Below are 19,519 nucleotides of genomic sequence, written 5' to 3' on the forward strand. Positions count from 1 at the left end.
GTCATAGCTAATGATTGATTTGTAACACAGGTGACTTCTGTCACGGAATTCAATGCTGATGTCGAAATACTATAGTGCCAACGTCTATGAGATATAGTAAGCCGTTGACTGAAAGTTTGCTGTCTTTTTACCATAAGGATAAAAAGGATTTGTTGACTGTTGATCTGTTCAGCGTTAATCTTCTGTCGCGTGTTGACATTGTAATTCGTTATATCGAGGTAGATTTTACGTTTGGGCTTCCGGATTATGTTCGTTATATCGAAGAATTCGTTATGTCGAGGTTCGTTATATCGAGGTTCTATTCCATACATTTTACTGTAACTTTGGCCGGGACATAAAATATCGTTCGTTATATCGAGGAATTCGTTACATAGAGGTTCGTTAAATCGAGGTATGCAAGCGAAGCGTTATCTGATCCTCTCACATGACAGTCGCGTGAAGACGCCAACCCGTAATCGGCTCTCTGAGGTCAACTACTGGATGGCTTCCCCGGGGCCGGGATGGCTTCAGATAATCCAAGAATCCTTTATGCCATGTTTACGAAAATTAATCCGCTTTAACTAAGCATTGTGATTAGTGCTCTTGCACTGAGGTATCGAGTCATCGATATAAACGAAATATTTGTTTTGGTCTGCTGCAGAAATGTTCATATTTAGGCCATTACGGGCGATATCTAGGATTATTTGGTACATAAAAGGTAGCCTTCCTTATCTGGCGATCCGTTGAAAAAAGGGGAATCTGCAAGTTGAGAAAAGATTGACAACGCGCAAAACCGAGCAGAGTTTACCAAACACACCATGATAATTATTTGTTTTTTTTGTCCAGAATGAATAAGTGTGGTGTGGTTAGGCAGGGAGAATGATATTTTTGAATGGAGGTGGAGAAAGGTTTTCGTAGGAAAAGAAAAAAATCATGCACCAAAACACTAAGTGAACAAAATATATTTCAAACGGTGTGAAAAAACTTATAACAGGTCTGCTCCACTCCCAAAAAAAAAAAAATAGAAAAAAAAATACTCAAAGGCCTCCTCACCCCTCACCCGGGACAGCTAATAAATATAAAGATATAAAGTGATGAAAAAAAGTTCCTGTCAAAAAGGAAATTCTAGGAGTTCCAGCAACCACCAAGTGACCTTTCTTGAAATTCTATTCTACGGCCACCACCATAGACTGAAATTAGCGGAAGAAGCTACGAATGAATAGGCTATTTAAAATATAAACTTTTTTCAACGTAGAAAGCTCGGTTGAAGACACTTGATGACCATGAACTTTGGACGACATATAAATACCCGAGAAGATTGTGTAACGTGCCCTGTTTTTGCCATAGCCAATCGTATTTCCTGTAGTGACAGATGTTTATTTATTTTAGCACAAACAACGATTCCCAGAAATGTTTGGAACGCACTTCGTTTAATTTAACAACCTACTTTCGCAGGTATCCTGTAAGGTAAGATGGCGTTTCATCCGGTATCCAGACTTTGCACAGTTCTCGTGAGCGGGTAGTGCGTGAAGACCGAATGAATGTGTTTACTTTAGTTACTTGCAAAGATATTAATGCAAGACAAACAACTGACAGATGATCCCATTCATTTGAATAATTTCTGATCGTAACCGAGTGTAGTTTTCAATCGTTGCTCCGTTATGAAGATCATTCATACCTTACGGTGGCATATTCGGAGGCCTCAATATTCGTCACCGTCGGAGTACACCACCGATACCAAACAAATGTTCAAACTACCAACGCTATCGCGGCGACAAAAGCTGTAGACTACTGCACCAGTAGAATTTGCTGTAAACTTTAGTTAATTTACTTACTTTCTTGTAACAGCTGACGAACTGGTTCGCTTTCCAAATTTTCTCAAATTGTCTTCGTTTGCTTCTCCAAGCAAAGGAAAATTAAAAGTATAATATGCAAGCGAAGCGTTATCTGATCCTCTCACATGACAGTCGCGTGAAGACGCCAACACTTATCAGCTCTCTGAGGTCAACTACTGGATGGCCTTTATAGTTATTCCAAGAATCCTTTATGCTATTTTCGGCAGATGTTAATCTGTTTTAACTAAAGCACTGTGAGAAGTGCTCTTATACTGGGCATTTGATAGTATTTGTCAGCGCGGCTTAAAATTAAAGTAAATGCAAAGGGCTTTTAAAATTGTCCTCACAAGATCACATGGCGCAGAAAGATGTATCACGAAGCACACAATGACCAACTATACACCAAATTCCCGCCAATATCTCTAACAGTCGGAGATGAGAATTTCTTGGTCAAGCGGTGTATAAGACTTACTGTCGTGAAATTCTGAATTCTCGTAAGTCGTAATTTTAAAATTTGCGTCACGGAACTCCGCCGCCACATCGCCCGGATCAAGCGTCAGAATGATGCCGGAGATCAGGGGCACCCAACGGATCGTTTCGGTAAATTATCTGTTCGGAAGGCCCTTAATCCCCTACAATTTTCTAAAGGAAACTCTCACCACAAACTTTCGTGATATGGGAAATTTAAGGCCTAGTGTTTTTGGATTGATAAAAATGTTGATTCGGGTACCAAAAAAAGGTCAGCTAAGATTTTCGGATAGGAAATAAGACCTAAGGTTTTCGGGATGCCCTTCTAATTTAGAAAAGACTCAAGTTCCCCTAGAATGACCGAACAGGTAGAAATATTATAGCGGTGCCTAAAATGAACCCATAGAGCTTTAAAGCCACTCCAGATCGCCGAAAATAACGTTTCAAAGGATCTGAGAGAAAATTGTCGTTGGGTGCCCCTGGGAGATGAGACAAAAAATTGTGTTCTATCTTCTCTTCAGTCATATCTCGCCGTTTGGAGGACCGTTTCTTTTGTACTGCCGTTTTGACACACAAGACTTGATTTTAGAGTTGTTTATACCAAACTTGTGCAAAGAGGTACTTAGTGTTTGGCAAGCACCTCAAGAGGGTCTGAATGGGTACCTCTTTTTGACTCTGTAGCATCAAGCAGTTAAAATCGTAGGCATATCTCACGAACAGTAAAAACTAAACTGTTAAAGTAATTTTGTTACAAATAATACCAAAAATTTATCCATAAGGGCTGCAATCTCGGAAAAGACAAATAAAAATTCCCCCCCCCCCCCCCCCATTTCAATAGAACGCTTTAATTTCCGCGCGAATTCATCATTCATTTTGGGAAGGGTGGGGGGGGGGGAGTTTGAAATTCCTCGTTCTTGGTTTATGATGAAAGACAATCAATTAAAGCAGGTGTCACACTCGGACACCAACCCACGGCCTGGCCAGTACCTTATGCATGCGCACAGCTATATCACCCGGGCAGTTTCAGCAATGGACAACTGTTTCGGCTTTGTTAGGCCTCATCACCATGGCATAGCCGTCGGGCACCGAACGACCAAAAGGCCGTGTATCAGGCACCCTTTACTTCCGAGGAGGGTGTAAAACACCCCTCTAAGCGACAGCTCCACAGCACACATGTGGTAGCTGTTGGCTGGGATACGCACGGCAGTTCTCCCACGGCATGCCCTGGGAAGGTGGCTCGGCCTTTAGGGCTGATCGATGTGTCAGTAAAATTAATAAGACAATCAGTTAAAGGGGTGTTTTACACCTGCCTCGGCAGTAAAGCCGAGAAGTACTAATAAAGCTTAATGTAGGGTGATTATTTGATCAGAATCCTGTCGACATTGACAGCAACCGTGCCACACCGGCTGAAGTCATCGCCCAAACTGCGTGGAAAGCACTCGTTCTCCAGGAAATGACACAGATATTGAAACCAAACTTGCCGAACGAAATCTCTTTATCTAAAAAATCTACCAGCTACCGCTTCAAGGTTATCGTGAGCTAGTTGAAAATAAAATTAGGTACTTTTAATTCAAGGAAATTCATAACATTCTCCTGTCAAACGATTTGGTCTTCAAAATAAAACCAAGAAGACGTGCCAGCTGCGACCGCTGTAATCTCCTCCGACAAACCTTAGCTCATTTATTCTATGATTGCCCTGGTGTGCAAACGTTTTGGCAACAAGCCGTTGTTTTGTGGAAGGAAAAGCGATCAGAAAATGTAATCTTAATGTATGGCTAAAAACCAGAACGTACTCTATTCATCGGCATTAAATCATATTTTTTTTTTATAATCGCCAAGTACTACATCTTTCATCGTTGTTCCCTGTATTTCTCCTGCAACTGTCGGAGGGAGAACACCATATCATGGTGGACCTGTTGGTTTGGAATCCGCACTGCGATTCTGGGTAGACTCTCTCCGCAACTTCCCAACCACGCTAAGGAGGGAGATGCCAGTCACTATTACAGTCACTCCAGTCGTCTTTGTTCTTGTAGAGTGTGACGATGTTTGCATCCTTCATGTCCTGGGATACAGAGACAGAGGATTTCATGCAGCTCAATGATGATGGTCCCTTTGCAGCACTTCGGGACTTCAGCAGGGGTGCTGTATTTCCCGGGTGTTTTACCAGAGGCAAGGGAAACCAGAGCTTCGTTAAGTTCTTCAAGGGTTGGTTCACTGTCTAGCTCCTCCAACACAGGCAGGCAGGCACTCGATGGCGTTAAGTGCTTCTTCGGGTACTACATTCTTTCAATCTTGGTTAAACTGACATAAATCCCCTTTGCCTCCAAATTTTCCTGTTTTTTTTTTTTCCTTTCTGGTAAGATTCTGAACGAAAGATAGCCTTTAAAAATAATAACATGGCAAAATTTAGATTAAAATGGACTACGCTGAACCCTCCCGGGGGCGCGGGTTGGAAGGGGATACTCCCCATAATGGACTATACGGGTAGGCTCTGCCCGAAAGGGGAACCTTGTTCAGGGTGGAGGTATATAAAAGGGAAGAGATTTCACGAGTTGAAGTATAATGAAGGGGAGGGAAAACTGTTATTTAAGTATTTAAAGGGCCTATCAAAATATTTTGAACAGAACCTCCGAATATATAGGCATTTTTTTACGGTGGTATGTCAATGGGGCAAAATGGTATATATAAGGGCAAGGCGCGGAGCCCCCCAAGGTAATTCTTTATTGAGTAGTCCCCCCCCCCCCCCCCATCACCCTGAGCACTAAACGCTTAAGGCACGCATTCCTGTCTCGTGGTGTGTGTGAGAAAGAGAGGATCCTCTCTTGGTATGTTTTAATTATTATTATTATTTTTTTTTTTATTTATTTATTTATTTATTTATTTTTTTTTTTTTTTTTTTGCACCGCGTTATTTGTAAATCACTGATCATGTTACAATTCTTTCTGTAAATTCTTGACTGGTAAATAACTTAACGAGCCTTGTAAAGTAGCTTGTTATATTTTGTTATTGTAGCATATAATTAGCTGTTATTTTGTAATTGAAATAATGGTTACAAAAACAATAACACCTCGAACTAGAACCGGGAAGAAATTCAATCCACACAAGTTTTAACACAAAAGCTGTTAAAACATAATAAAGGTCTATTTCATTTCACATCTCAAGAAGGGATACTAATTTCAAAACTTGAGTTTTGAACAATTCTCTCTCAAGCTTTTCGAAATTCCAAAAACCAGAGAAACTAAAATACCTTGAAGCGATCCATAAACCAAACCGATAGCGAGGCTGTCGTTATGCCAAGAAACGAAACAATTAATCTACTGGGAGAACATGATAATGTTCGTGACAATTTCGTCTAAAATAGCATCACTTAGGTAAGGCTGTTTACAAGTTAATAAATTATACAGGGTAAGACTGATCCTTACGGTAGAATTGAAATAGAGTAAATACGTTACAGGGAAGTTAAACATTAAAGTTTAAAAATATTAAATAAATGAAATTAATTATCTCAAGCCTTATACTGGTCTGTAAAACATCCTGCATCTCTCAGGGTCTTGTCACTGTGGTCTTCAGACCAAATGTTGAGTTTTGAATTCCATCAATGCTTATCTCTCAGGGCATTAATGGGACTTTTTTCCTCATTACCCGTCCCAGGGGCCGGGCATTAGTCTACCCCGGGGAATTTGACGGCCTCATGATTCCCTCAGTTTCTTTCAATGATAACTTCAACAAGAAAGACAATGAGTTTGTGATTAACTTTGTCTGAGAAGGAAGAAATGAGAAGGTAGATCCGCAGAACGGTCACTGGAGCAGGACAAAGAAATAAGACTTGCTTGGCCTAAATTAGCTTTCATTGGCATGAAGGTACGTACAGAAAACAATAAATCAACTTATTATGTTTTACTCGGCTGTACCGTGAAACATTTGAACAGGATAACTCGTTTGTTCCCGCCCTGGGGATTTACCAGTATGTTTTAAAAAAATCCTAATACTTGAAGGTAGGCCCGGAGGGGGGAGGGGGGCTGAGCGCACTGCTGGAAATGAGTAAAGCATAACTAGGCTTAACGAGACTTTCCTGCGAACTCCTGGTTGATGGTATATATTAGATCCAGAAGGATGAGTTAGATGTCGTTTACGAAGTGCTTCAGTAAATTGCAATTTGCATGTCAAATTATTTTAGTTGGAGTGATACGGTGATGTTCTCCAAAGTCTTCGTAAGAGGAGAATTATTTGCGCGCGCGAAGTGCATGCGTGGAGAACATGGAGCGCGAAGGGAGGGAGGAAGAGTAAGAAGTTAATATGCAAAGCGTTTGGCAATCAAATTTTTTAAACATCCTGAAGAAAAAAGCCGAGCCCCTCGAAATATTGGAGTCAATATATTTGAATTTCAATAACCGTTCAATCAGCCTTGTTCTTTTTTATTGCTTCGTTTTACAATGTATTGTTGATTATATCCTCGACTACAAGATCCGTTGTTTTAATTTTGTTGCGGTGGTTTCCTTACAAACACAGTTACTGGTTTTTTGATCAAATCTTGCAGAGTTTTCGCGGGAAGTTCTTTAGCAAATAATTTACCTTCTCACACGGTATATCTGCAGAGCAAAGTCACAAATGAGAACGAGAAAGCCATAAAGGCTTAATAATTAACAAGAGAGGATGAAGGTACTTCATCCTCTCTTGTAATTAATAAGCACCCTTATTTATGCCCCACTCTCGCCTCGATGATTTTTAAACCTTATCCCGGCGTGATGGAGCCAATTGGATAGTTTTAGTAGAGAGACCGCCTGATGTTGTCTGGTAAACCTTTAGTCGAGTTTCGGGCTTTTCGGAGGGAGGAGGGAGGGGTAATAAGGGAAAAGAAAAGAATCCTTCCCTTTCTGCCCCCTCCCCTCAGAAAGGCCTTGTACTCAGGTAAGTTGACTTTCCGTTACTCTACTTGACGTCATATCGAAAGTTGTCTATAATGGCATACCGCCTTCAGACGCTTCTCCATCGTATTTTCTCCTTCCATTTCTCGTGTAATCCCTACTAACTCGGACCAGAATCTCAATCTGCTGTTCTCAAAGTACCTTTCAACGCATCTGGTTTTCACCAAAATTCAAAATATATACATTAATTTTATGTTCATATTTCAGGAGGGGGAGCTTCGCTCTAGGACAAGCGAGGTGGCGCTAAGGGGACTTTTATTTATTACGACCGGGGGGAGGGGAGGGGGTCGGCAAAATTTTACGGAGAGCTTGCAAGTATTTGCCAACCATGAGTCAAAAATGTCCCAAAACTATATAACCTCCCTCTTCTGATCTTACATCTGAATTTTGTTAACCCATCCCCCCCCCACCCCTCCCACCACCACCGACCTACAGGCACACACCAAAAACACTTAATTTATGCTATAAAGAACATCAAAGCAGCAATGATCTCTTTCCTGACAACAGTCAATTTTATATATAAACTCTGCAGTCAGCAATACTGTTTGTGACGGTAGCACTCTTGAATGAGAAAAACATAAGACTTTCGAAGGAATAACAGAAGAAGACTTGCCAACCTCACACTAGAGAAGCACAAGAACATTGAAGAATAGAGAGACAAACGTAATGATTGGAGACAGGCTGGTTTACCAAAATATTATTTATTTACCTTTTCTCGTTTTATACAGCTAATTAATTGTCGCTAGAGGGTCATGATATATGCCTTGCCGTCTATGGCAAATGTACGCGACGTTCTCGTTGCTTGTTTATTCTTTATTTACATTTCCAAAAATCAATTCGGAAAGTCGTGCCAGTGAAACAGAGCTCATGGAGCAGAAGACAGTTTTGCAATCACTAATATCCTTCTACCAACGTACTTTAATACCTGGTCGGTGTTGTCGTAACTAATTTAGGAAGGAAAAGTTCTTTTCAATCGGATTACCACCCAGAAATAGTGCGGTTACTCTGGAGCTTGGCTGTTTTACTGCTTTACATAGACTGGCAACACCGACATCAGTGATCTTATTACGACCCAGATCTAGTTTGGTTACTTTGCAGCTTGGCTGTTTTAGTGCTTCACATAGACTGGTAACACCGACATCAGTGATCCGATTACCACCCAGACCTAGTTTGGTTACTTTGCAGCTTGGCTGTCTCAGTGCTTCACATAGACTGGCAACACCGACATCAGTGATCTGATTACCCACCAGATTTAGTTTGGTTACTTTGCAGCTTGGCTGTGTTAGTGCTTCACATAGACTGGCAACACCGACATCAGTGATCTTATTGTCTATCAGGAAAAGACTGGTCCTCGAATAAAACCTACACATTCATTGTCTAGTTGACACGATTTCAGCCTTAGCTCGGTGATGGGACATGAATCTCTTTCTAACGCTGCAGAGATCCGTCTTAATCCAGATGATATCATGCTGTATTCAATGATTAATCTCTTGATGGACATGAATGGCCTCTGCTTCAACAATGTCATTTTCGAGTAACTGATTCCCATGTTGACGGTGCCACATGGCGGCTTTCCAGACGGCAATGTATGGTGTCTTGTGTTGGGTTCCTCTTCATTCAATGCAGTGATTGTATCAAGAAAAAATGATATGGCAATACAATCCACGTCAGTTATACCATCAAACCAAATCTCTTCATCACGAACAGGGTATTTACGGTAGTAATCTTTAGCGAATTCCTTGTCATGATATTCATAGAGACATTTTGCTTGAAGAAGGTATTCATGACTTGTGTTTGGCGAAACTTGTTTAAGCAATTTTTTCATAAGCTTCTTTTTGAAGCCCCATTTGTTTTGTTTTTTTGACAGAATACCAGCCATAAACTGTATGACCATTATGGATACAGTTTCTCTTGGAGGAATTTGCCAATTCTTTACATACCAACGGGCAGCTAAATATTCCTGAAAAGTTAAGTGAGTAAAACAAAAATGTTTTGTTGTTAGAGAAAAAGACACCCTAAAAGGAGGACCACAATGAAGAATTCCGCTTTTCCTCAGGCTTTCAACTTCTTTGGAAGTGAACTTTTTCATTTCTTTCTCGCCAAAAAGAAACTTTTTCTCCTTAAACAACTCTGCTGCAAACGTCGACGGTTTATCCAGAAAGATTTCGCCAAAATGAGAAGCTTCGTTTTTGTTGTGTTTTTCGTTGAAAATGTTGAATACTTCAAAATAGAGATCACTTGCTGAGATGGGTAGATCTTCAGTATTATTTGATTCCTTTAGAACGTACTCCATGTATGAACACATCAGAGCACAAAGCACGGGAATGTGAGCAAAACTGATGAGATCCTCATTCTTCGTGATATGCTCTAGTACAGTATTCTTCATGGTCTCGTTCTCTCTGAAATACTTCTTAATGTATTCTCTCACTCCTCGTTGAAAAAACCCCGTAATTTCCACCTTCCGATCGAAGTGCATTCCACTGATCTTGTCAGATTCATCAGGTCTTGACGTTACCATAACAGCAGCCTTTCCTAAAATTGTTCCTCTGATTAGTTTGGCTCACAAAGCAGCTACCGGCATTTTATCTCGACAGCTGTTTGGATACCTTTCATGCGCATCGCCAGAGATATAACCTTGTTGGGAAAATTCGTCAAAACCGTCGAGAATAATCAAAACTTCTTCGGGGTGATTAACAATGTATTCGAAAAGCGAGTCGTTGATATTTGATTGGTCATCTAATATTGAGGAGCGGTTTAAGATCTCTTTCAAAGTAAAAGTCTCTCCCTCAAGTAAATTCAACTGACGAAATGTCAACAGGTACGCAAATTTAAAACTGGGCATTTGCGCGTTTTTTGGTGACAGAAACAACTTATCGTTAGCCCAATCTCGAAAAAGCTTTTGACAGAACAAGGTATTTCCGATCCCTGCCTTTCCAGTGACAAGAATGGATTTGGGATTCTCTTTTTCTTCGGTGGCGCGAATAAACAATTCTTGACAGTGTTTGACTCGAGTTCCGCTCATTTGACCATACTGCTTGAGATGTGCCCTTCTTTCGGCATCTCCGTCTTTAATGGGCTTTCGTCCATGTTGCATGACAAGATTAGTAAATATTTCGTCTGTTTTCATCTTGGCGACAGTAGGAATGTCCAACAGTTTGGGCTGCAACTCTGTTTGCCTTTCTATTGATGCTTTCAAGGCTGCTGAGTAGGCATCAACTTCTTAAAAACAAACGAAAAAATATAATAATTTAGCAGATAAAAAAGTGTTATCATTTAAAAAATGGCACGCACTTTCTGTTGCGCAGAAAACTGTATTTAAGGTTACCGTATACCCAAAAAAGTTTAAAGAGCTGGATATCAAACTGTGCCAAGAATTTTGAAATAAAATGGATTATCGAATTTTTCATGACCTCTACATGCGAGCGTCCTAATCACCTTTCGAAAGCTACAAGTCAAAGCGAAGTTTGGTTTTCCCTAATTTAATTTGCTCCTCAGTTTCCGGATTTAAAGCGCTAAAAAATCGTGTCTGCGTTTTGCCATATTCAATTGCAGTGAAAAGTTACAGACCATTTTCGAAATAGGTTTAAAAAAATGTGGAGTGATCATACAAAAATCGCTCTCGGAGAAAAAATATTTCTAAAGAAAAAATTCGCAGTCAAGTTTTTGTTGTTTATATGTTAAACTAGCTACTGTCCAAATTTGAAAGCAAACCAACAAATTCCCTTTGAATTTTAGCTCAAAAGTGTCTCCTCCAAGTGAAAAAATAATTCGAGAAAACGGTGCTAAAAATCGGCAATTGACTTTATTTCAAAATTCTTGGTTTAGTTTGATAGGCAGCTTTATAAGCTTTAATAAGATTTTTTTTTTAACAGGGAGCCCACGTCACAAAATGTGGTTTTCAGTGAGGCCCTGCATAAATCTAACGTAAGAATACAAAAAAAAATTACAAATATAGCTATCTAAAAAATAAAAAGTAAAAAGGATAAGATCGATAAAAGAGTCTACATGTTTCTAATAAGACGTCTAAAAACTAAAAAATTGGAAATGTTCCTAATGCCGTCTAGGAGAGCGTTCCAGTCATCTACCGCATGACAAATAAAGCGATGCTGTCCCCATGAGTGCTTTGATTGTGGTTTACAATTTGATACAAGCGTTCAGGTATCTACATTTTAAGCCGTACACGCTACATCGCTTGGACGCGAGACCCCTCTAAAGGTATACGGTAATCTTAATCAATCAGAGAGCGCGCCATATGAGCAGAATTTCAAAACGGAATGTATGTACCAACTGTTTGTGTGCCTCATGTTTCTGTAGAGAAAAAGCATCTCTGTATCGAATAACAATGAGATTCACAAAAGTAAAAACTTTGTAGCTCTACATGGCAATGTGAAAGCTTCACCTACCCAAAAGGTTTCGGGTACAAACTCATTACTTGCTACCCTGTGATCATCGGCGTACGAGCAAACATTTTTCAAGCTGGTGTTGTGGGGAGCGGAGGCCAGATGTTAATTTGAGCGAATGAAAGATGTTAGCTGTTAGTGCAAACAGACAGCGGTGTCCGGGCTATAACTTCTAGATGGAGCTGCAATGGCTTATGTCAACGTTGTGTTTGCAGGCTTGCACGATTTTCATATCTCTGATAAATCTACTGATATAAGCTGTCATGTACCCCGTTAAAATTTTCGGGCTGTAATCTAGGTAGGCTTTATCAAAGTGCATAGTCATGCTTTAATCATGGGTGCATTTGTCCGCCGTCTTGGATTTTTTTTCGATGTTCAAAAATGTCTTGTAGCGCTTCCAATATTATGAATATGCAGAGATTATCGGATAAGTGGTGCAGTAGATATGTGAACTGCTTAATCGTTCCAAGTTCAAGTCGCAGATTGTGCATTAGTTTTCTTTCTCCTTTTGTACAATCGTTTATTTTCATTTTGGTTGCCTTTTGCTTACAGTCGACTAAATTCATTAAAACATCAAACTCCTGTGAAAGAACATTATCCCTGTATATTTTATACCGTAATTATGACTGAAATAAGTGAAATGTAGCAGGGGCATCCAAGAATTCATTTCAATCTCTTAAATTGTTCAGAAATTCGAATTTGGATTTAATAGGAATCTTACGTTCCAGTGTTATGACATTTTCAGCTGACATTTTATTTTTAAATAAACTCGGCTCGAATTTCTGAGTTGATCAGATGCCCACCGAAATGAATCATTAGGTACCCTGATTATTACTATATTTGAAGTTTCATCTTCAGAAATTGTAAAAACAAATTAAACAGGTTTTAGTGGAGATAAACCTCTTTATACGTCTGTTTCTTGTTAGCTAACCTGGTTTGACATCCTTCATTTTAAGGCTTTCAGCTCCTTGATCCAAGTGTTCTACTTTGTCTGTCATTGCAGTTAGTCCCTGCTTCAGTAGTTCAACTTCATGTTCTACCTTGTCTGTCATTGCAGTTAGTCCCTGCTGTAGTTGGTCAACTTCGTGTTCAACATTACCTGCCAATGTAGCTAGGCCATGCTCCAGTTGTTCAACTTTGTGTTCCACCTTGTCTGTCTTTGCAGTAAGTCCCTGCTGCAGTTGGTCAACTTCGTGTTCAACATTACCTGCCAGTGTAGTTAGGCCCTGCTCCAGTTGCTCAACTTTGTGTTCCACCTTGTCTGTCATTGCAGTTAGGCCCTGCTGCAGTTGCACAACTTCGTGTTCCACCTTGTCTGTCATTGCAGTTAGGCCCTGCTGCAGCAGCTCAACTTTGTCGTCTGTCTTGGCAAGTCCTTCTTGTAACGCCTGAACTTGCATCGATAGTCGTTCGTGGACAGCTTTCTGACAATGCAACAGTCTTTTCAGAGTCCCCTCCACCTCTTGAAGCTTTTCCTGTTGTTGCATCAAAGTGTCATCATGTTCATCCAGCCTGGTTCCGTGACAAAGTTGCGAATCCTCAAGGACGGCAACCTGTTTTTGAACTGAAGCGAACTGCTTGATTTGCTGATCAAATACCGACTTATCGTTGTTGCTCTCGTCGATGAGATCATTGACATTTTCTTGCACTAAAGTCAGAAGATCCCCGTCCACAGCATGTCCCATACACAACTGGCACCCTGCAGCATTCAAACAGATGGGATTGTATGATTAGCATACTAAAACATTAAAATATACATACCGTTCAGGTCAGTAAAATAAACTCGATTTAGACGGTGTCCGATTCATTCAGTCCAAGCGAATGTCCCTTGAAAAAATTCGTTTACATGTACGCAGAAAGAAATTGCGAAACAAATAATGTTGTTAAACAATTCTTATCGCTTAATGATTTTTTCATGATATCTATCTATCCACTAACTTATAGAGTCATTTTGAGTGCAACTTATATTACACGTCATTTCATTTGTGTTAGGCGGCTGTTTTTTTAATAAGCACACCCCTCTTGGAGGTCAGCTTTATTTAATGGCGCAGGTGTGGGTAAAAATTGATACCTTCGCCAGTTTGTTTCCTCGTTCTTTCGTCCGTTCGTTTAATTATTCATTTAACTCTCCGTTTTCTCCATTCAAAGCAAGAGCTAACGCTTAGCAAAAAGAGTTCGCTTGCTTACCTTTAGTTTGCCAACCATACAGATCTACCAATGTCTTCTTCTCCTTCCCAGCAGTCAGGCCCAGACTTTTCACCAATGCTTCTAGCTTAGCAAAGCAATCATCGAAGAAGGTATCAGACCATTCAATGACGTCAAAATGGCCCCACTTGTTTCGGACATTTTTTCTGACATCATCAGCAGATGTCTGAGTGAGCGCGGAGAAAATAGCCTTTGGTTGGTAGTAGGCAATTCCCAACAAGTTTAAGATGGCAGTCATGTCCAGCGACTCATCAAAGGCAGAAAACATAGCAAGATGATTCGGCAGGTATATCTTGGCCAGGTCAACTGAACTGTTGATAGTAAAACAGTAGCTTTTCTTGTCACTGCCATGCAGTACACTGTTGTTGTTAACGCTCTGAAATTTCAGTTTTTTAAGGTGTGGATCAGTGTTGGTGTAAGGATAAGTCAGTGTCTTCAGAGTACAGCTTGGGGTCAGGTGTTTGTCCAAGTCGTCATAATGAGTGTCCATTCCTGCTTTGATAACATCTCGCAAAACTGGAGCGACAACTTTGTTCATAGCAATTCCTACAACAATCCATCTCTTCTCTTCATCAGAGACCATCATATTTAGTACAAAGACGGATAAAAAGAAAAAATTAATCAAAGAATGTGTATATTACCTGGTACTAATAGTATATTGTTTTTTTCATAATTGGTGTGTGGCCCTCGTGATTCAGTTTTGCACCGTGGCGGACAAAAACAACAATATTTTATTTCACTAAACTTGACTTTTTGCTAAAAATCGGAGACAGCAGGGGCACCCAATAGTTCATTTCGGTGGATATCAAAGGGGTAATATGTTGACAAAAATACGAAAAGATGACAACTACCTATTTCCTAAAACGAGGAATAAAATCAAATTACTTAAAACGTTTGCGACTGACATTTGCACCTAAAGAATCCGAGCACATCAATCTGTATTTGCTTACACAAATGTGTCTTTAGAAAGGCCAGAAAACGATCAGGGAACACAGGACACAACATTATTACTATTTTGCTTAAATGTTCGCTCTCCTGACTTAAACCATATTACGGAAACTGAGCTTCAGTTTAACTATGAAACTAAAAGGAAGAGAACGTTTATAAAATTTTAAGAATCGACAGTGATTGTTCACGAATCACTGAGAAATAGCTCTGTTATCAGTTCTACTTTTTGACAATACGTTTCTACGGCGCGTTTTTAGACTTTTTTACGGTCATTTACTTAACTGTAAAATCACTACACAGTTTCAAATTTTAAGCAAATCTTTTTGAACTAAAGTTGCTTCTTCCTTGCAGCCTTCGCTGTCTGCTTACTTGCAGCATTACTAATACTATATTATAAATAAATACTTCTGTCCGCCGGTTTACTTTTTTCGTAGAGTTGCATACATAATTCTCCATTCTCCTTCAAAAGGTAATCATATGAAATTTACCATTGCGCGATTGCGCGCTGATTGCGGATATTGACTTAATGATTACGAAAGGTGTTTGAATTATGAATTTACTTGTGTGAGCCGTGCTGGTAACTAACTTGTTTACAAAAAATGCTATTTAATTCGGAAAATACTGATGAATTGTGAAATGTAGCTGACTGCTCGCTGACAGACTTTCGTGTGCTGGTATATCTAACAATTAGATTATGAGCTCGAGGTTTCTATTGCGTGATAGTTGATTCGGGCTTTGCCCCCACGCATAGAAACCGAGAACGAATATGTTAATTGTTTTAGTATAAATCTAGTATAGTATAAATCTACTAATCTGCTGGTTACTTGGAGGTCACATGACATCTAATGCCTGTCAACATTGCAAAATCCATGACGCCCTCTCCCTAACCCTAACTCGGCTCCGATGCGGGAAACATTGAGATTCCCGGGAAACAAAAGTTTAAAACTGTTTCCCTTGTGACCAGTCATTTTAAAAGTGTTTAATGTTTTAAATTTGGCAACTTCAGAAAAAAAATCTTCATATTTATTCGATTAACAGTCAACCTTCGAATAAGAGAAGACCTCAAATAGGCGCCCACCCTTAAAGCCCAAAAAGTTAATAAGCGCCCTCGCCACCCTCTCCCAACAAACAACATTTCTGTACCAGCCCAGCGTGAAGTAAGAGGGACGTCAGTTATGTTCCGAAATTGGTTTTAGATTCGGTAGTCAAATATGAGCTTTTATATTGTCTATGGCTTGTTCATGTTAGCTTTTGTACTTTGTCTGTCTTGTTGAAGCAAAACAAACTTGTTCAGTCCCTTGTTTTGTTATTCTTTAATATTGCCCTCGCTTATTGAAAAAATAATAAGCGTCCACCCTCATTGACCGAAAATTAAATAAGCGCCCAGGGCGAATAAATACGGTAGTTTCCTGTTGGTGAAACTGCGAAATGCCAACCAAGTCGGTAAATGTCACAAACGTTTACTAATTATACGATTTTTGTAACAGCTGATGGTCTCCTCGGTGAAGTATTAATGTTTTTTTCGTTTGCTACAATTCAATCAAGCAGTGCACATTCCACAACCATCAGAGGCAGATATTTTTAGACTGTCACAAAATTAATTCAATGAAATTAACATATATGTTAATCTTATCACGCATGAGAAGATTTTCATTTGTTTGTTGAGCTTCTACGATAAACGCTAATTTGCTTCCAACAATCTTAGATAAATGCAAAAACACGTTTCGGTCTAAAACTCGAAAGTTTGGTTCCATACTCCAAAGAAACTTTGTCCTAAGAAGCCAGTTTCTTTCAGACATTATTAATAGATACGCAGTCGACCATCACTTATCATCAACACAGTTTCGAAAAGCTTTTGTATCAAAGTTTCTAAAAAAGCGCATTACGTCGAATCGATTACGCCGACGTCTCACGAAACTTACAACTATAGAAGAGAACGGAACTACCATACACTAACTGTACGTGACTCTTGCATATTTGATTGACGGAATGCGGGAAACCGCTTGCATACAGTCAGCATGTAAAGTAGTCTGATGAAAAATGCATATTGATGTTTGGAATTTTGCTAGCCGATTACTTAACTATCCAGCGTTTAGTCTTTATCACAGACGCAAATACTTGTAAATATAAAATAACTAACGCTTACCAAAAATGACAATTTATTTTACTGTGAACTAAAGAGTAAAGATTCTAAAGAGGATGACAGTGATCTCTGTCTGCTATTAAAACAATCATCAACTTATTTTGTTTAAGTGAACATTTTTGCATACTAGATATGCGTTCTTCGGCTTTTTTTTTTTTTTTTTTTTTGTAAGATTTGATCGGAGAAGTCTAAATTGACAACAAGTTGAGCAGAGATCGGCCGGTTCTCCTGCAGAATCCAAAGAAAACAAAGTTCTGAAAGTTGATTACAGATTTGTGGTCGAGATCGCAAGTTGTTACGGATAATCGGTCTTCCCGAAAGCGTATGTTTGGTTTTATCAACAGTGCTCCCGCCCCGCGGATAAGGTACTAATTTGCCCACCTTGAAAAGATTCTCGAGTGTTGACTCTGACGAAGGGCTAACGCTCGAAACGTCAATACTCGAGTCATTTTACGGTGGCCAAATTACGTAGTGTTGATAAAAACCAAACATTCCTTTCTACTCCCTATCGATGCAGTACAACAGTTTCTTTAGACACTAACCGCCTTTTTGAAAAAAAGTTACTTAAACAAGTCGATCTTTCCATTCAATGTATGTCAAAGGTAAACCGTTCACTCATGGCGAATACAATACAGCCATCCTACCTTACTTGCGGACATGTTGTAGTTTCCGAGCTGCTCACGAAGAGCGCGTTGCAATTCTTGTGCTACGTCTTGTCCACTTGCTCGCCGATTTAACGATTAAATCTCTCCATCTCACCGGGAACCGGCTAATAAGTTATTTTTGTTCCTTTACAACGAAAAGAAACAGACACCACAAACAAACTAAAACCAAGTGAATATAACGTAGCTTTGGGTGCGATATTAGAAATCGACTAAAATTAGCATATAATGCGCCAGTGATTTTCAAACAACGCTGTGTGTGGAAGTATGTTGGCTTTTAACAGTAACTCAGTTTTTAAATAGTAGCCATGAAATTTTAGCGAATTCTACTGATACAGCTAATTATACCGTGTTTCGCTTGTGTAGCTGAAATTTAAATTTCGAACTTTGCACAATTACGTCTCAAAAGTGAACGGAACTTGTTAAAGGTGTAGGTGAGAATGAAATGCCTCACTACCATTGCGGTCGACCGTAGAAGCGGAAACGACAGGAATCTGCTTGCGAAGCAGTTTTTTTAAGAACCCTTGTGAATGACTCTTTCATCCTTGTACGAAATTGAATTGAAGACTTGTGACGGTATTTCATGATAAGTCAACTCATCACCGACAAAACTGATCCCAACTCAAGCGTAAAGCACACTTTTCTGTGTTACAACTACGTAATATAATTTGTTGACCAATATAGATGACGGATGTGCGATAATAGTGAACACGTCAGTTTCACTTTCGAAGTGTTGTTTTCACACTTTTCACAAGCGTCTCTATATTTACTATTTTCGTATCAAGGCGTTCATCAGTGTGTGGCTTGGCTTGATTTTCACAGAGAATTGAATACTGGAAAATTGTTTCTGGGATAATGGTAGTCCGGAGGTTGGTTCCTAGATAAAGGTGGAAAGTTGCCCTCAATACATGATGAATTTTGAATTGCCGCATCGGTCAAGTTTTTGGCAAGGCCTGCACCCACAGATAAAACGCCTATATGCTGCCGGAGATAGAAAATTGTGCTCAATCTTCTCGGCCATATTCCGGTTTGGAGGTCCGCCGGTTTTTTATTTTTTATTTTAATTTTTTTTTACTGTAGTTTTGACACACAAGACCTGATTTCAGAGTTTTCAGTTTATGCCAAAGTTGTGCAAAGAGGTAGTTGTTGTTTGATATTATTATTACTATTCGAAACAAGTATCTATATCATGGAAGAGATAGTGAATGGTGCTCTATCTTCTCTTGGGCCAATTCTCGATTTGGAGTTCCGTTTCTTATGCACTGTAATTTTGACAAACAAGACTTGATTTCAGACTTGTTTATACCAAAGTTGTGCAAAGAGGTACTTAATGTTTGGCCAGCACCTCAAAAGGGTCTGGTTGGGTACCTCGACAACACATCATACTTACATCTTTGACTCTGTACCATCAAACAGTTTAAATCGTAGGCATATATCTCATGAACAATAAAAACTGATTTGTTACAGTAATTTTGATACAAGTCATACGAAAAATTGATTCAAAAGGGTTACAATCTTGGAAAAGGCAAATATGAATCAACACCACCCCCCCCCCCCCTCCCCTCCTCCATTTCAATGACGGAAGAATAGCGCGTTTTACTTTCCATACGAATTCACCATTAATTTTGGGGGAAGTGTCCCAGTTTCATGTTGAAGCACTTATTTCATTGCATAAGAGCACATGGACAATTTATAGTTGATTTGTGACATAACCGATAATCAAAATGGACTACACTGAACCCTTCCGGGGGAAGGGGGGGGGGGGGGTTGGGGTACTCCAATAAGGAAACTATACGGGTAGGCTCCGGCCGATAGGGAAACCTTTTTCAGGATGGAGGTATACAAAAGGGAAGAGATGTCACCGGTTGAAGTATAGAGAAAACGGTCAATTAAGTAAAGGGCCTATCAAATTAAACTATCTTGAACAGAACCTGCGAATATATAGGCAGTTTAA

General features: G+C 39.6%; 1 pseudogene across 1 annotated transcript; it reads right to left on the reverse strand.

The window, feature by feature from the left end:
* Positions 1–8,410: 8,410 nt before the first annotated feature.
* On the reverse strand, positions 8,411–14,398 carry LOC146464015 (uncharacterized; annotated as a pseudogene). Its single transcript, XR_014856757.1, has 3 exons — positions 13,795–14,398; positions 12,539–13,306; positions 8,411–10,426 (listed from the first exon to the last, which is right to left on the reverse strand). The product of XR_014856757.1 is annotated as an uncharacterized LOC146464015 (transcript).
* Positions 14,399–19,519: the final 5,121 nt, after the last annotated feature.

Source organism: Pavona decussata, unplaced genomic scaffold (assembly GCF_977016875.1).
Source record: "Pavona decussata unplaced genomic scaffold, jaPavDecu1.1 SCAFFOLD_170, whole genome shotgun sequence".
Lineage (NCBI taxonomy): Eukaryota > Metazoa > Cnidaria > Anthozoa > Scleractinia > Agariciidae > Pavona > Pavona decussata.